The following is a 16802-nucleotide window of genomic DNA, read 5'->3' as shown; positions in this document are numbered from 1 at the left end:
GTCAAGGATAACAATAACCATACATATGAATAAATGAGACTTTTACCAATAAGATTACACCACCCTTTACAAGGTACATGATTTAATAATGCATTACCAAGAGAAAATACATATGATCATTGTTTACATTACAAGGTATCCATAAAGATAAATCTCCAAGAGTACAATAGTGAAGTGAGTATAAACTGCAACATGTAATGCCCCCCCCAGAACCCCGAAGGAAAACCCACAAGAAGGTTGAAACAATTTTTTTTTTTAAAAGTATAAACATCATAAGTGCATTTACACAACATGCACGATAACACAAGACGAAGACTTACACCAACATTCCTTAAGGGTTACCAACGAAGAATAACTTCAAGAATAAAATCCACAAAACCAAATATCCACATATGCATCATTAACTCAATGATCACAAGAAGCCAAAGCAAATAAAGATTCATCATTGAAAGATTAAAAGGATACAACATAATCTCCACTTCAATAAGCATTTACTAAAATCATCAAGGAAACCTGATAAAAACATCCAAACATAGGATTACATTGCTCTTCCAATACATAGCCTCTCAATAAACATAAAGGATAGATCTCATCCAATTACAAGGTCACATAAGATCAATACTACAATGATACAATGACCACATAGGTCTACAAATACCAAAAATCTCTAAAACATGAGATGAGGCACGAGTCACAAACCACAGAAACACCTACGAAGGCAATCCTCGTATGAAGGCACAAATCCGAACATACGATGGGAAGTGCCACTACCACCCGACCATGTAATTCCTAAATGGAATCACCCCACCGTGCTAGGAGATAGCTAAGGACCCTCAAACAAGCATAAGCATGACATGGTCGACAAACAATACGACTCCACAAGAATCCAGGTGACTCAACTTCACAAACACCAGTGAACTGACATCACAAAACACAAGTGAACCAAATGAGAGTGTCATTGCATAGCTTAAGATGGTTACCCTGGTACAACTTCCATGGTTACACTGGTACAACTTCCATAGGGACCAGCCTTTCGTGAAGACAAGGTGGTTCGTTTACCATTCCAGGCCTTCTTGGAACATTATGAGCCCTACGATGGGAAGTGCCACTACCACCCGACCATGTAATTCCTAAATGGAATCACCCCACCGTGCTAGGAGATAGCTAAGGACCCTCAAACAAGCATAAGCATGACATGGTCGACAAACAATACGACTCCACAAGAATCCAGGTGACTCAACTTCACAAACACCAGTGAACTGACATCACAAAACACAAGTGAACCAAATGAGAGTGTCATTGCATAGCTTAAGATGGTTACCCTGGTACAACTTCCATGGTTACACTGGTACAACTTCCATAGGGACCAGCCTTTCGTGAAGACAAGGTGGTTCGTTTACCATTCCAGGCCTTCTTGGAACATTATGAGCCCTATACTAGCAGTCACCTACAATTATCTTTATTAATGTTATGATACTACCCACCTAATCAATTCATTAGATTACCAGTTATTATTTGACTTTCGTTGGGTCGTAATACCTACCACTTTGGGTGCGACCCCCAAGCGAAAGCCACTCTCTCAAAGGACACTACACAAACATGGTCACTCCCCGAGGATCCTATGGCGAAGCAGACAACCATAACACCACTATCAAAAACAAGTGGTCAAACAAGGACATACTGACTCTTGACTAACCATAAGGCAAAGACACTACATGGTTAAGACAACCGAGCCAACATATATCACTTGGTCAAAGGTACCAATTACACCACCACAGGATGACTGAACAACAAACCAAAATATCACAATAAACACTTGCAATGACAACTAAATACATCAAATCCCCCCACAGTCAATTTTTGAAAATATCAGCATCATAAACACTTCCAACATCATTGATTGAAAATTAAATAAAACACTCCTTTCCAGTAGTCACATCTAATCAATTTCCAAATCAATATTCCAAATCTACCCATTTGAATCTCCAATTCATGCCTTAATTTTCATTGATAAATTTATTAACCACATAATATAAATCACATGAAAATCACATTACATCACGCAACACCACTTTAAACATTCCATTTATAAAAATTAAGTTCTTAACACAAACCGGTTTGGAGCCCTGTGAGGGCTCAAAACCAAGCGGGGGTCAAACCAACCCGCGGTTGTGTTGCTGCCGGGGCAACAGACACCACTTACCGGTAGTGCTGCTACCACTGGTAACACTTCAGCTACCAACCGGTAACACTTACCACTTCGAACCGGTGACACTTACCATTTCGAACATTCCATTTCCAAAATTATTTCACGGGCACACACATACAGTTCCAATTTCCAAAATTTCAAGGAAGAGTTTTACCAGCAAGGTGAATGGTGAGTTAAACACACTGGAAAGAATGACTAACCAAATCTTGACAATCTAGAAACAAGGAAGCACCCAGCCAAACCAATCTAAAGTTCATTCTTTCAAAAGAAGAGGTAAAACAAGAAATTGATTTCCAAGAATAGAACACACAACAGATAGAGAAATGAACCATTTCTTTCCTGTAAGCAACCATATGATTTAGGATTCACAAAATCAACAACCACAGGCATTCTTTCTTCCATTTCAACATTCCAAAAAGAATCTACATGCAGAATACATAAATTTCCATGCACAGGAAGCAAATTGAAAATTTCAAAATAAATTCAAAACCAAAAGGGAACCCCCAACCTTCAAGCAATTAGCAAGCAAAAGGTATGAAGCGAATCCAGTCTTGCAGCCAAGACGAATTTCCAACTCCTCCAGGAAGTTTTTCCAGAATTTTTTCTTCAAAAATCCTCTTCTTCTCCTGCTGTGAATCCCCAGAATGGATGCCCAAAAATAATTTTTAACCCAAGCTTCTAGGTTAAAGTTTTTCATCCAATCAAATTTAATTATTTTAAAACTAAAAGGCAATCAGATTTAATTCTTTCCCAAAAATAATAATTCTTTCAAATGATTAAATTAAAAGGCCAAATGAAAAAATACAAAGGAAATGAAAAAATACAAAGGAAAGCTTTAATTTATTTCTTTTTCCCTAACTACTTCCTTCAACAAAAGCATTTAACCTTTTTAAATGGCTAGGCAATTTATTTATTTCACAAAAATATTAATGCAACTTTACACAATAAATTAAGCCATTTAACCATTTAATCTAACAATTCATTAATTTAAATAAATCAATAATCACAGAGCATATTAATTAAATGATTATGCCAACACAAGATATCATTATCCATTTAAATTAAATAACCATTTAAATAAACGGAAACACTCAAAACCAAGACAAATCAAATGACGACTCTCAAATGACCAAACCAAGGCACCATGACACGCATAACAGCCAGACGGGGAAACACAACCGACTGACAACACTCACACGAGTGTAATTGCAGTCAAGCTAGGGTACAACAACTATCTCCTCCACTCCCATCGGATATATAAGGCATGCTCAGACCTGCGAAACCAGGTGGAGTCAATACCCCGTACCTACCCGGTACTAGTACCTGCAATGTCCTGCACCAAAGAACCACACATGCATATAGATCAATATGTATATATATTCAGACACAACACACACACCGATGAAAGAGAATCGTGACGTTCCCTGTCTCATTGGAGTGAGTGAAGGAAAATCATCACCTCGCATCCCAATACATTTGCAAACACGGAACATATAAATAACGCATCGCAATATAAGGGAAAAGTGTCAGTCCATGATAATGATCCATAAGAATAACATTACTCATAAGCACTGAAATACTGCATAAAATCATACACCATAAATCCAGACAAAGCATGAAATAACATCGCATAATATCCGAATCAAAATACAAAAATGTTCCATAGAACAGTCACTGAAGTAACTCAAAACATACAAAAGAGGTTGATCGAGGAGGGGTAGTACATCCTCCCCCCCAAGCCTAGGCTTACTCCTGGAAGCCTAAAATAGATAAGAAGAAAGCTTTCTCATCTTTGTTGCATCTTCCCAAGTCGCAGAGGACTCATCACTAGGGTCCCATAGGACCCTTACTTGCTCGATGGTGCGACCCCTAAGGGTCAAATCCCGATGCTGAAGGATGCGCACAGGCTCCATGGAAAGCTGCCCGTCGTCGACCTGCAAAGCGTTCCAATTAAGAACATGGGTCACATCACAATGATAAGGACGAATAACAGAAACATGAAAGACATCATGGATGCGGGATAGACTCGACGGAAAGGCAAGACGGTAGGCAACAGGTCCTATCCTCTCAAGGATCTCAAAAGGGCCTACAAAACGAGGCACCAACTTAGAACCCTTTCCATAACAGATCAGACTCTTCCACGGACGCACTCTCAAGAACACACGGTCGCCAATCGAAAACTGGCAATCGACTCTATGTGCATCGACATACTTCTTCTACCTATCTTGGGTAGCAACCAAATGCCCACGAATCTGCTCAACCTGCTGGTCCATCTCACAAAGCAAATCCGGGCCTAAATATACCCTATCCTCCAACCGATCCCAACTCAAAGGAGTACGACAAGGACGACCATACAATGCCTGGAAGGGCGACATGCCTATAGAGCTGTGATAACTGTTATTATAAGCAAACTCCACAAGGCAAAGATATTCCTCCCAACGCGACTGCTGATCCATAACATACATGCGAAGCATGTCCTCCAAAACCTGATTCACACGCTCAATTTGACCATCGGTCTCTGGGTGATAAGCTAAACTGAAGTTCAACTGGGTCCCCAAAGCATGCTGAAGTGAGGTCCACAAGGCCGATGTAAAGACATGGTCTCTATCAGAAATGATCCGCTTTGGGATCCTATGCAACCTCACCACATCTTCCAAGAAGACTCGTGCCACCACTGCTGCAGTGTAAGAAGATCGAATAGGAACAAAATGAGCAACTTTGGTCAATCTATCAACAATGACCATGATGGCATCATGACGCTGCGAAGAGACAAGCAACCCTACTATGAAATCCATGGAAATGATATCCCATTTCCAATCCGGTATCAAATTCAGCTATAAAAGCCCTGCAGGGTGCTGATGCTCCGCCCTCACCCACTGACATTCCAAGCACTTGGACACAAAATTAGCAATGTCACGTTTCATACCAACCCAATGATATATCTGTCTAAGATCTGCGTGCATCTTCTTGACACCAGGGTGTCCCGAATAAGGTGCACGACGAGCCTCAGTCATGATCAAAACACGAAGACCCTCCAAAGGAGGTATATAGATCCGTCCACGATGTCTAAGAAGACCATCTGACTCAAGAGTATATCCAGAATAACTACCCTCCAATGGCCTTCCAGACTCCGCCACGGCTCTAACACCCTGATACCAAGTGTCCTGAGGAAGAACTCCAAGAATTCTCTCACTCAAGTCCACACCAAGGGACAATGCTGCAACCTCATGCCGCCTACGGCTCAAAGCATCTGCCACTACATTCTCTTTCCCCTGAATATAACGAACCTCAAAATCATACTCACAGAGGAATTCCATCCATCTTCGCTGTCGAGCATTCAAGTTCAGCTGCGTGAAAATATACTGTAAACTACGGTGATCACTATGTAGCTCAAACCGACGCCCCAACAGGAAATGTCTCCAACGAACCAACGCATGCACTACAGCTGCCAATTCCAAGTCATGAACTAGATAGTTCAACTCGTGATCCTTGAGTTTGCGAGACTCATAGTTCAACTCGTGATCCTCGAGTTTGCGAGACTCATAGGCAACCACACTTCCATCCTGCATAAGCACCACACCTATACCTTCTAAAGAGGCATCTGTGCATACCATGAAATCTCTGGATGGGTCAGGAACTGCCAAAATCGGAGCACTAACAAGGTGTTCCTTCAAGGTACGAAAAGCCAATTCGCACTGCTCTGACCAAACAAACTTCTTCCATTTCTTCCGAAGAGAAGTAATCGGATGGCCTATCCAAGAAAAGCTTTGAACAAAGTGATGGTAATATCCGGCCAAACCCATGAAACTTTGAACTTCAGAAACATTGATTGGCGCTGGCCAATCAACAATGGCTTGGATCTTAGTATAATCCATAGATACACCTTCTCCTAAAACTATATGACCAAGATAGCTCACCTCTGATTGGAAGAAATCACACTTTGCCAAATTCGCAAAAAGCTGATTCTCCCTCAAACACTGCAATACCTGACGCAAGTGACCCTCATGCTCTTCCATGGATCTAGAATAAATCAATATGTCATCCAAGAACACAAGAACAAAGTGGTCATGGTAGGTGCGAAAAACCCCATTCATAAGACTCATGAACACTGAAGGCGCGTTTGTCAACCCAAATGGCACTACTGTGAACTCATAGTGACCATAATGAGTACGAAACGCCGTCTTATGAATGTCTGCATCATGAATGCGCAACTGATGATACCCAGACTTCAGGTCTATCTTAGAGAACACCTTGGCTCCCTTCACCTGATCAAATAGATCATCAATCCGAGGCAATGGATATCGGTTCCAGAGGGTTACCTTATTCAACTGTCGATAATCAATGCATAATCGAAGAGAACCATCCTTCTTATTGATGAAGATAACCGACGCACCCCAAGGAGAAACACTAGGACGAATGAATCCCTTGGCCAACAACTCCTCCACTTGCAACTTCAACTCACTCAACTCCTGAGTAGTCATCCGATATGGTGCTCTCGAAATAGGTTCCGCACCAGGAACCAAGTCAATGCGAAAATCTATGTCTCGCTTCAGAGGCATACTGAGAATATTCAAAGGAAACACATCCTCGTACTCTCGAAGAATAGGGTGACCATCAAGAGCGATTTCTCGACTCTCTCCCTCATCCACATCCTCAAGAGCAACAACAAAAAGCTGACACCCTTGGCGCATGCACCGCCTAAGTTGCATAGCGGAAATCATACGTAAGGATATCAATCGCTGAACTCCAATGATCCCCACTCTCCTGCCATGGTCATCTACACACTCTAGTGTTTTCTGACGACAGTCTACACGAGCGCTATGAGATGATAACCAATCCATCCCCAACACAACTCCATAGGACCCCAAAGGAATGACTCGAAGGTCCACTGAAGTGACAAAGGGTCCTAGGTCTATTTCACAACTGGGGATGAAGGCATCGACAGATACTCGCATACCGGTAGCCAACTCTACTTGCCACCTATCTGCCTGCTTAGCAGACATGAGCCCACACCGCTCCACAATGGATGAAAAAACAAAAGAATCTGAAGCACCAGAATCAAAAAGTACAGAGATAGGGGTACCATGCAACACACCTGTGGTCTCAATCACAGTATTCTGATGCTTAGCTCGACGGTCATCCACCGCTACAAATACTCTTATGGGATCTACTTGCATCCCCCACTGTCGGCTCTGATGCGACTGGCCTCTGACTATTCGACTGATGTGAACGTCAAGGACACTGAGCGACCTTGTGGCCAAACTGACCACAAGTGAAGCAAGCTCCACTGCCAGGTCCTCTACTACTAGATGGCCCACTAGAATGCTGAAAGCTCTCCCCACTAGGGGCTTGATATGCTCCCTGAGAAGACTGCCCTGGAAAGGTTTGCCTACCCCTCGACCATCTCTTGCTCTTCCAGGACTGAAAGATGCAACCCTGCTGGCCCTGAGACTGCTTCAGTCTCGGCTGCTGCTGTTGTCGTCCACCCTTGGCGGGTCCCTGAGGACCCCTAAAAGGTGCAACAGTCTGGGACTGATTCCCTCTACCTCTGGATCCACTGAAAGGATCACTCCCCATTTGAACTCCAGACTGGCCGCCATGAGCATGACTAAGGTTCTGCTCTACCAACCTGGCTTTCGCCATGGCTACCTCTACTGAAGTAGGCTAAAAAACTCTCACTCCTCCACTGATGTGGTCATTAAGACCCCTCAAGAAGTGCTGCACAAGCATAGCCTCATCATTGCCGATCTCGACATACTGTTTGAGCTCATAGAACTTGTGCTCAAACTGATCCACTGACAAACCAAACTGGCGCAGAGCATAGAACTCATCTGCTCGCGACTGCCTCTACTGGGGTGAGAGGAATCGTGCCCTGAACCTCTCCAAAAAGATCTCCCAAGATGCAGTGTTAATGCTCACATCGATCCTCTCCTCCTCTAATCTCCACCAGATAGATGCGAAGCTCTCGAGACGCATGATCGCGCATCTCGCCTTGGTGTTGCTACTGTAAGGATACATAGCAAAACACCAGTTTAAACAGATAAGCCAGGTCTGCGCCTCGAGACCAGTACCTTTTCCATCAAAGAAGGGAGGATTGGACCTCTTCAAGTCCCTCATGTGCCCTAAGATAGCTGGATCCGGGTCCACTGGGACCTCTCTTCTTCTAGGAGAGCTCTCTCTCTGGAATCCCCTGAAGCGACTCCTCTACCTGGCCATGGATGTGCTGATCCATCTTGGGTCTAGGGCCTAGTCTAGCTAGCACCTCATGAAACATTTGACGCAGCTCCTCCCTTTCGGGAACCTGCTCTACTGAAGGCGGTTCTTCTTGATGAACCGACTGATCTCTATCCACACTCGCATGAGTGGGTGGTGGCGAAGGACTATGGCGATCAGAACCTCGACCCCTTCCTCCTCCTCTGCCTTTGGTGTGGCCACCTCCCTTGGCTTTCCTAGCCATGACCTAAACACTGCACAAGAGAAAAAGGTTCAGATCAAAGGCAAAGAAAGACACAAGGAATTCACACCACAAGACCTACACAAAAAGGTCAAGGCAAATGGGCTCACTACAAACCCATAGTACCCAGTGTTGAAACATGGGCTCTGATACCAAATGTAATGCCCTGCCAGGAACCCCGAAGGAAAACCCACAAGGAGGGTGAAACAATTTTTTTTTTTAAAGGATAAACATCATAAGTGCATTTACACAACATGCACAATAACACAAGCGAAAGACTTACACCAACATTCCTTAAGGGTTACCAACGAAGAATAACTTCAAGAATACAATCCACAAAACCAAATATCCACATATGCATCATTAACTCAATGATCACAAGAAGCCAAAGCAAATAAATATTCATCATTGAAAGATTGAAAGGATACAACATAATCTCCACTTCAATAAGCATTTACTAAACTCATCAAGGAAACTTGATAAAAAAATCCAAAGATAGGATTACATTGCTCTTCCAATACATATCATAAAGGATAAATCTCATCCAATTACAAGGTTACATAAGATCAATATTACAATGATACAATGACCACATAGGTCTACAAATACCAAAAATCTCCAAAACATGAGATGAAGCATGAGTAATGAACCATAGAAACACTTGCAAAGCCAATCCTCGCATGAAGGCACAAATCCGAACATCCGATGGGAAGTGGCACTACCACCCGACCATGTAATTCCCAAATGGAATCACCCGACCGTGCCAGGAGATAGCTGAGGACCCTCAAACAAGCATAAGCATGACATGGTCGACAAACAATACGACTCCATGACAACACAATAAGACTCAACAAGAATCCAAGTGACTCAACTTCACAAACACAAGTCAACTGCCATCACAAAACACAAGTCAACCAAATGAGAGTGTGTCATCGCATAGCTTAAGATGGTTACCCTGGTACAACCTCCATAGGTCCCGACTCACTGTCCTGGTAACTTCTCCCGACCGTTCGGCTCCAACTAAGTCTTATGCGGACCCTACCAGCCTTTCGTGAAGACAAGATGGTTGGTTTGCCATTCAAGGCCTTCTCGGAACATTATGAGCCCTGTACTAGCACTCACCTATGCATGAGGTACAATTATCTTTATTAATGTTATGATACTACCCACCTAATCAATTCATTAGATTACTAGTTATTATTTGACTTTCGCTGGGTCATAATACCTACCACTTTGGGTGCAACCCCCAAGCGAAAGCCACTCTCTCAAATGACACTACACAAGCATGGTCACTCCCCGAGGACCCTATGGCGAAACAGACAACCATAACACCACTATCAGAAACAAGTGGTCAAACAAGGACATACTGAGTCTTGACTAACCATAAGGCAAAGACACTACATGGTTAAGACAACAGAGCCAACATATATCACTTGGTCAAAGGTATCAATTACAGCACCACAGGATGACTGAACCACATACCAAAATATCACAATAAACACTTGCAAGGACAACTAAATACATCAAATCCGCACTCAGACAATTTTTGAAAATATCAGCATCATAAACACTTGCAACATCATTGATTGAAAATTAAATAAAACACTCCTTTCCAGCAGTCACATCTAATCAATTTCCAAATCAATATTCCAAATCTACCCATTTGAATCTCCAATTCATGCCTTAATTTTCATTGATAAATTTGTTAACCACATAATATGAATCACATGAAAATCACATTACATCACGCAACACCACTTTAAACATTCCATTTATTAAAATTAAGTTCTTAACACAAACCGGTTTGGAGACCTGTGAGGGCTCAAAACCAAGCGGGGTTCAAACCAACCCGCGGTTGTGCTGCTGCCGACAGACACAACTTATTGGTAGTGCTGCTACCACTGGTAACACTGCCACTACCAACCAGTAACACTACCACTACCAACTGGTAAGACTTACCACTTCGAACTGGTGACACTTACCACTTCGAACTGGTAACACTTACCACTTCGAACCAACGAACTGGTAACGCTTACCACTTCGAATTGGTAAGACTTACCACTTCGAACCGGTGACACTTACCACTTCGAATCGGTGACACTTACCACTAGGAACATTCCATTTCCCGAATGATTTCACGGGCACACACATACAGTGCCAATTTCCAAAATTTCAAGGTAGAGTTTTACTAGCAAGGTGAATGGTGAAATAAACACACTGGAAAGAATGACTAACCAAATTTTGACAATCTAGAAACAAGGAAGCACCCAACCAACCCAATCTAAAGTTCATTCTTTCAAAAGAAGAGGTAAAACAAGAAATTGGTTTCCAAGAACAAAACACACAACAGATAGAGAAATGAACCATTTCTTTCCTGTAAGCAACCATATGATTTAGGATTCACAAAATCAACAACCACAGGCATTCTTTCTTCCATTTCAACATTCCAAAAAGAATCTATAGGCAGAATACATAAATTTCCATACATAAGACGCAAACTGAAAATTTCAAAATAAATTCAAAACCAGAAGGGAACCTCCAACCTTGAAGCAATTAGCAAGCAAAATGTATGAAGCGAATCCAGTCTTGCAACCAGGACGAATTTCCAACTCCTCCAGGAAGTTTTTCCAGAATTTTCTCTCCAAAAATCCTCTTCTTCTCCTCCTGTGAATCCCCAAAATGGATGCCCAAAAATATCTTTTAACCCAAGCTTCTAGGTTAAAGTTTTTCATCCAATCAAATTTAATTATTTTAAAACTAAAAGGCCAAATGGAAAAATAATAAGGATTAAATTAAAAGGCCAAATGGAAAAATACAAAGGAAAGCTTTTATTTATTTATTTTTCCCTAACTACTTCCTTCAACATGAGCATTTAACCTTTTTAAATGGCTAGGCAATTTATTTATCTCACAAAAAATATTAATGCAACTTTACACAATAAATTAAGCCATTTAACCATTTAATCTAGCAATTCATCAATTTAAATAAATCAATAATCACAGAGCATATTAATTAAATGATTACGCCAACACAAGATAGCATTATCCATTTAAATTAAATAAGCATTTAAATAAACAAAAACACTCAAAAACCAACAGAGATCAAATGACGACTCTCAAATGACCAAACCAAGGCACCATGACACACATAACAACCAGATGGGGAAACACAATCCATTGACAACACTCACACGAGTGTAACTGCGGTCAAGCTAGGGTACAACAACTATCTCCTCCACTCCCATCGGATATATAAGGCATGCTCAGACCTGCGAAACCAGGTGGAGTCAATACCTTGTACCTACTCGGTACTAGTATCTGGAATGTCCTGCACCAAAGAACCACACGTGCATATATATATATATATATTCAGACACGACACACACACTGATGAAGGAGAATCGTGACGTTCCATGTCTCACCGGAGTGAGTGAAGGAAAATCATCCCCTCGCATCCCAATACACTTGCAAACACGCAACATATAAATAACGCATCACAATAGAAGGGAAAAGTGTCAGTCCATGATAATGATCCATAAGAATAACATTACTCATAAGCATTGAAATATTGCATAAAATCATACACCATAAATCCAGATAAAGCATGAAATAACATCGCATAATATCCGAATCAAAATACAAAAATATTCCGCAGAACAATCATTGAAGTAACTCAAAACATACAAAAGAGGCTGATTGAGGAGGGGTACTACATCACAATGTAGGTCTTCAATCTTCTCACGAGCCTTCATGAAGAGGATGCAAATCGAACCAAAACCCAATGGGTGCGAGTAGTAGTCCACCCAACCATGTGGTATCTGTAGACGTATAAAAATGACCATATTCTTAAATGAATATTTTATGTTCATTTCTCTATTTAATTAAATCCAATTTAATTAAATCACCCACATTCCTCTATTTAAATTAAGTAAATTACTCAATTTATTTAAATTAAGTAAATTACTCAATTTATTTAAATTAAATTCACTAGGCCTCTTTTTACATTTAATGAATAAATCATTTTATTCATTTAAATCCCTTCTATCCACTTTTAATTAAATTCAAATTTAAGTAAATAGCTTATCCTAAATTGAATAAATCTAATTTATTTGATTTCCCCAAATTACAACCAAATTGAATTAAATTCATTTTATTCAATTAAATCCTATTATCCCTTCATCCACTTGCAAAATCCTACATCTCCCACTTGCCTCCTAAATCCCCTTCCTAACCCCTTCTAGACTCTTCTAATCACTTCTAAATTAACCTAACCCATTTCCTAAACTTTGTCACATCCCTAAGCAAGGGGAAGTCACTTCTCAAACCCTCAAAGTCTTTGAAAACCCTTAAAGGCTTCAACCACTTAACTTTAAAAGTCTCCCAAACCATTAATGGTTAACTCAACCCTCTAACATGATTAAAGAATTTCGCTAAACTCAACCTCCATGTAACCCAAGGGTCTCATCAAGCATTTATTGCTTTGACCATGGTTATCCTTAATCTTTTGCACAAAAGTTTATCCTTTGGATAAAACCTTTATCCATTGGATAACCTTAACTTAACCTTAACACTTACCCCCTAAGGTAACCATGAGGTCTTCTCAGGCATTTAATGTCTCCAACCCCTTCTCTCAACCAGTCTTATGTTGACATTTGTCACCATTTCATTGGTGCAAATTGCAAACATGGATTCCCAACTTTCAAACTTGACCCTTGATTAAATCTTTTAATCTTGGCCATCCATTGCCCTATTTTTGCTATAAATAGAGCTCTCATTCCTCCATTTTCATCATCCAAGTCTTTAGCATCACACTTATACTAAAATCCATCCAAGCTTTAATATATCATTTATGCTCATCATTTAGCCTCTCTTTTCAATAGGAATTAATCTAAATATGCATGTTTGGAGTATTTTCCTTATCATTTAGCTTAATCATAGACTAATATAGCATGCTAGGATAGTCTTGTTACTAATCTTGTCATCTTATAACTAGTTTATTGCATTTATAGGATCATGTATAACTTAGGATGCATTTCATCTTAAAATCAACCAAAGCATCCCTCGTTCTTGCATTTGTCATCCCTAAACCACTTTGCTCAGTGATCTGAGAGCAGAGAATTTGGTTTGAGGGATCTTGTGAGATAGAGAACCATGGAACCAACCTTGGGAAGCTGAGCCATACTTCATGACTCCATAGCTTGCACCAAGAAGTCCTGTGGGTGTGTGGGCAAGGCTCCTTAGGCTCCGTTTTCCACATATTGAGTTCTATCGACCTGCTTTTCCGACATACAGTATCATCGGGTCCAGCCCCTTGTGCTGGGAGGTATCAACCAGATCCAAGAGACCAAAAGAACAAGAAGAATCAAGATGAAACAAGGACTCACATGAGCCTTACAAGGCTACAATAACAAGAGACCCACAAGGCAAGATCAAAGGAAACTCACAAGAATGACAACCAACTTCCAAGGGCCCTAGAAATCACAAGAGAATCAAACCAAAGAAACCGCTAGGTATGCAATTGGGAAGAGTGTCATCACTAGGTTGTCATGAGTTAACCTGATAAGTCTTCACTAGGTCTCGACCTCCTTTTTGGGTTACCATGGTGACCTCTTTCGACCCCCGACCCCCGATCGTCAACCCCCATACAAACACTAGTGGACCACACCCACCTTACAAAAGGACAAGATTGGTGGAAGCCATTCCAGTCCCTTCTCTACTTACCTCAGCCCTAAACAAACACTTGAGCGTAAGAGAGGCAACAAAATTTAATCTTTATTAATGTGATCTAACTACCTACCTCAATTCATTATATTATGTTTTCACTTGATTACAAACTTTCATTGAGTTATCTTGGCGACCACTTTGGGTCCCGACCCTCAATGAAAAACACTCCCCCATGATTGCACCTAGGAGTCCAAGCAACACCAAAGATCAACCGGAAATCACAAGTTGGTAAACACCAAATTACCATAGCAAGACTTGATTCTCTTGCTAGAATAAGATAACATACATGGAGTACCCAAGATAGGCTAGGAATGCCATCTAGCTTCCAAAAACATAAAAGACTAGAACAATAATCAATAGGAGGGAAGCATGACTACATAACAAAGAAACCACAAACTCCCTCCCAAAGCTTCTGGAAACCAATAACATAGAACAACTCATTTGAATATCCCCACAAGGACATATAAGTTTCTAAAAAAGAATAAGGTCTCATCATGCCAAGAATAAAAAGATTCATTCAAAATAACTAAGATGACCACACTAACACTAATACGACAAAGCATCATTTACCTTGTTAATCCAAGGTTAATAGAAATACAAGATTCTTTATGCCAATCATAAAAGAATCCCAATCTTAAAATAACACCAAAGGTTCATATTAGTCATTAATTTCCAATATCTCAACTTAAATCATTGAATCACATTTTATTCCTAATAATTCAATATTAATAAATAAACTAATATTTTAATATTCACACATTTGAGAAATTGAGGCTTCCTCTTATCATTTTATTAACACAATCAAATTAATAACTAATTAAATGAAAAATTATCCAGTCCTTGATTCAAAATTGATAGTTTGTCAATAATTCAAAATAATTCAAAATTTCCTTGCACAACTAATTTCATTGAAAATAATTCATTTTTTAAATTTTTATCTAATAAAAGCTATTTTTCTACATATTTAATCTTCTCATTAATTAATTCTTTTTTTCCCCCATAATTTAGTCTTATCATAATTAAATGTGCCCACAAAACCTTCCTAACTAAACTACTCTACAATGACATTTATAAAGAAGAAAATAAATAAATAAATATAATAAAATAAAAGTAAAAGCCAATTGAAAGCACATAATGAGGTTTGAACACTCAACCAATAAATCCCAAAATATCAATCCTTATTACTACACCAATAGCTAAATTTGGAATCATTTAAGAGAGAAAATAACATAAACTACAATTATTGCAGACCTTAATAGTGCAAAACAAAAGGAGTTGTTGAGGCTTGAGCTCCTAACCTAAAGGTATTACACATTGCCTTCTCCATTACATCAACCATGCCATGTGTGAAGACATTAGTCACACTATTTGTTATGAGTGGCTCCAGTTAGAAATTGATTAACATTATAAAATAACAAACTAGTATAACCCTTCCAGTAATATCGAATAGGCAAACGCCCCCCTGCCCCACCCCTCTCCGCCTTTTAACTGTTTTTATTATAGTACTCATTTTTAGTCCTGCACATATACAGGTTGCCCACGTACTAGGAAGATTATTTGATCTTGATCTTACACCCTCGCAAATAAATAACCAAGAAATAAAACCACACCCTTGTCAATAAAACTAAACACAACACTTGCATAACATAGTGAAAATAAATAATAAATTTGAAAGCAGCTACAAAGGTATTAATAAATTTAATACACATGCAAATGAATATAATTAACATAGGCCATTCAAATGGCATTATCCATTGAAATGATAACATTCATAATCGAATCAATCCATTGATAACTGATTTGATCGAAAAGTACAAAAAATCATTCAAACTATTGAATGAATCCATGCATGCGAATTCGTAGATGGGTTCATTCAATTATTTGAATACAACCAGATTAACACTCAAAGTCCATATCCTGAAATACATAGATAATTTCATTTTTGAAAACGAAATAATGGCAATTGAAACCCTACCTCGAAATCACTACCAGAGAATTGCAGATTGAGGAAGTACAAAAAATCCAATTGAAATCATAAGCTTCACACCCAATTTGCACAAAATCCGACAGCATCTCGTTATGCACAAACTACATTCAAAACCCCACAACCAAAATTCCTCCCAAAATCCAAGAAAGAAAAGAAAGACAACCCCCAAACCCAGAAGGTCCCCTCCAAAATTCTTCACGACTAAACAAAACTTTCTCCCCATCTTTTTCCAAAAAGCAAAAGATACCCTTTCTCCAAAAAAGTAACTCCCCAAACAGAAAGCATGCAAGATTCCCTTCATTAATTAATTTACTTTTGTAACTCCCCACACATGCAAATATCAATTGAAATCAATTAAATATAATTTCAATTTTTGTAACACCACACATGCAATATTCAATAATCTCAATGAGCCCATGAAAATACCAA

Source organism: Cryptomeria japonica, chromosome 11 (genome assembly GCF_030272615.1).
Source record: "Cryptomeria japonica chromosome 11, Sugi_1.0, whole genome shotgun sequence".
In the NCBI taxonomy this organism is placed as follows: domain Eukaryota; kingdom Viridiplantae; phylum Streptophyta; class Pinopsida; order Cupressales; family Cupressaceae; genus Cryptomeria; species Cryptomeria japonica.
This window is presented reverse-complemented; position numbering follows the sequence as displayed.